This window comes from Muscardinus avellanarius, assembly GCF_963383645.1.
Source record: "Muscardinus avellanarius genome assembly, chromosome: 18".
In the NCBI taxonomy this organism is placed as follows: domain Eukaryota; kingdom Metazoa; phylum Chordata; class Mammalia; order Rodentia; family Gliridae; genus Muscardinus; species Muscardinus avellanarius.
Window position 1 is genome coordinate 18,083,495 of NC_137804.1, and position 3,243 is coordinate 18,086,737.

At 31.6% G+C, this 3,243-nt stretch overlaps 1 pseudogene across 1 annotated transcript; it reads right to left on the reverse strand.

The window, feature by feature from the left end:
• Positions 1 to 200: 200 nt before the first annotated feature.
• LOC308276986 (large ribosomal subunit protein uL6-like) lies at positions 201 to 748 on the reverse strand (annotated as a pseudogene). Its single transcript has one exon. The product of its transcript is annotated as a large ribosomal subunit protein uL6-like (transcript).
• Positions 749 to 3,243: the final 2,495 nt, after the last annotated feature.

Here is a 3,243-nt window from a genome sequence, read left to right on the forward strand (position 1 = left end):
TATATACCTATCTACCTATAATTATATTTGTTTCTATCACTATCTTTATATATAATTATATCCATATCTCTCTAATATTAAATGTCTACTAAATAGGTTTTTAAGTCAACCAGTAAAAATCTTTTATTGCATCAATAAAATATCACAAATTAGTCTTGTAATCCAGGACTTTGTTTCTGTAACTGGATAACTTTTAGATCTCATTCATCAGCCTGCTGAACTGTTCCTTTTTCAGAAACATGGATATCCTCCAAAAACTTTCCGATATCCTCGTTGTAACTACTGTGAGTTGCTGAATTCAAGCAGCTGAATTTGAAACAAGTTCAATATAATTTTCTTCAAGGATTGATTCATCTTTCTGGGCTTCAGATACTGAACCTGTCCTCATCTGAACCCTATGAATGTATTTTCCATCCAAGAAATTTCAGACCTCAGTGAGAGACCCATTCTCCAGAATAATGATGCAGATGGGGAAGTAAACATACACAGACCTCATCTTGTAACAAAGGCTCAGTGGGACAGCCTTGATCATATTCTCTACATGACTACAGTTAGTGCCAATGGTAGCCACAATATGTCAACACAGATCCTCTTCTTTTTGTTCCAAGGAGACAGAGTTTTACATGGGCGTGATTGGAATCAATCCAAAGGCTTCCCTAGGGACCTTTACAACAATTGTGTGTCCATTCAGAGTTATGTTGACATTTTCTGGAATATCAGCAGTCTGTTTGCTGAGGATGGTCTTCATTCTCATAGTAGAGACAGTAAAAAGAAAAAGAAAAAAAAAAACACTGAATGGTTTTTAGAGAAACACTAATAGTAAAAGGTAAGTATTCAAATTTGATATAATCAGAGGAGCAATATTCTTTTCCATGTGCTCTCTGTTTTTCTGAAACAACTTTTTATTAAATAGGTGAGCAGAATTGTAATGCATTTTTTAATATTTGTAAACTAGGTCGCAAAAGGGATACAAAATGTTTATGGTTTATTATATATTCATATAGCTAAAATCATTCATCAAATCTTACACTAGTATATAAGATTATTCCATGACAAAAAGTAGCCCAAATCTAATAACCATAGCTATATTACTGGATCTCTATTCCTATTCTGATGTTATAATAGTACTTCTGATACCCTGCTCTCTTTTTAGAAGACTTCATTGAATTGGCTTCTTTAAAAAGTGGAGTCAACATATGAAATGAGAGAAAATATTTTAAAACCATAATATGATAAAGGATTAATATTAAAAATATATGTATGTCTCAAATATATATATTTATATATATTAATATATATTTATATATATTATATATAATGTATGAGATGCATATCTCATATATATCTCATAAATAACCCAATAGCCCAAAAATATATAATTATAAAATAGGCAAAGAATCTGAGTAAATATTTCCCATAATAAAACATACAAACAGCTGCATCAAGAATACAAAATATTGTGTGTAGCACCAATAATCAGAGAATATATATATATATATATATATATATATATATATATATATATATATATATATTAAAACCACCATGAGATATTACCTCATACTTGCTTATATGGCTGTTATAAAAAAAAAACAAATGTACCAATCATTGGCAAAGATGTAGAGAAAAGAACTCTTCCACACTGTTGGTGGAATGTACATTAATCCAACCATAATGAAAGACGAGAATAGAGTTTTCAATATGGTGGTTCCACAAGTAACTAAAAATAGACTACCAGGTGATTCAGCAATCCTACTGCTGGGTTTATATTCAAAAGAAGTCAAATCAGTATTTCAAAGAGATGTCTTCATTCACCTGTTCATTGTGGAATGATTCACATTAGTCAAGAACTGAGTCCCCTTAATGTCCATCAACAGATGAATGGAGAAAGAAAATGTGGTATACATATACAATGGAATACTACTCAAACATTAAAAAGAAAGAAATCCTGTCACTTGTGACAATGTAGATGAATCTGGGGACAATATCTTGATGGCAATGTCAGGCATAAAAGGAAGCTGAAAAAGTTGAGGTCATTAAAAACAGAGTAAAATGGTGTTTACCCGAGGAGATAGCATAGGGATATCAAGCTGTTGGTTAAAAGACAGAATATTTCACTTGGGTGGAAAGAATAGTTTCAAGAAATCCAAAATATAGAACAGTGGAAAATTGTTTACATAATAAACTTTTTATTTTATTAATAAAAATAAAGTTTATATAATTATCTTTTTAATTTTGATTTTATTAAAAATCTGGACTTTATTTAGAAGGACCTTGGAAATACTTCCTTTGAGATTTCTTAAAATTATTGGGCACTTTTCTATTTATGGTAGATGTGTGCCATAAATAGAAATATCACTTAAAGATTAAAAATATACCTTCTATACTAGGAAAAGTGCTTGAATCAGTTATCATGGACACATCTGAATTTACCACTGGGTTCATATCAAATCCTGTTTCACACAGTGGGAGATATAGGATTTCTCCTAATGTATATAAAATGTCATTTGACTCCCCTTGGAGTCTTCACTCAGTGGGGAGCTCTCTCAATGCTTGTATGCTGTATGTTCCAAGTGTTACTGATGTGTCCTCTGTGGGTTCTGAGCCTGGGTTTGAATCCTGGATCATCAGTCAGTTAGCATACTTTATGCATTTTACTTAATCTTCTTTTACTCAATTTCTTCATCTGTCAAATGAAGATGTTATCTATGACAGAAACTTTGAGGATTAAGCAAGCAAATGTATGTGAAGTCTTTAAAATATAGAAAATATTCACTATGTTTACTATTAGTTTAATTTATTGTCTTAGGTAACTTTAACTAAAAAATCAGAAGAATAAATCAAATTTTAATGCATGCATACAGTACATGTACCATAAATATGATATGTGTCTGTGAGCATGCATGTATGCGTGTGCATGAATGTGCATGCGTGTGTGTGTGTGTGTGTGTGTGTGTGTGTGTGTTTTACTGGGGATTGAACCAATTAATTTATTGTTTGTTTTGGAAACAGGTACTTATTAAGTTGCTGAGTCTTGCTAAGCTGTGTGAGGCTGGTCTCAAACTTGCAATCTTCCTGTCTCAACCACTTTGGTACTGGGATTACAGGCATGTGCTACCATACCTGGCCATGAATATGTTTTGAAATATATTTATTATTTGTATTAGATGAGTTATTTGACTCAAATTAATAAAATTGGGAATTGGTTCCCTTTTTTTCTGCATTGGGTATGGGAACACTTTG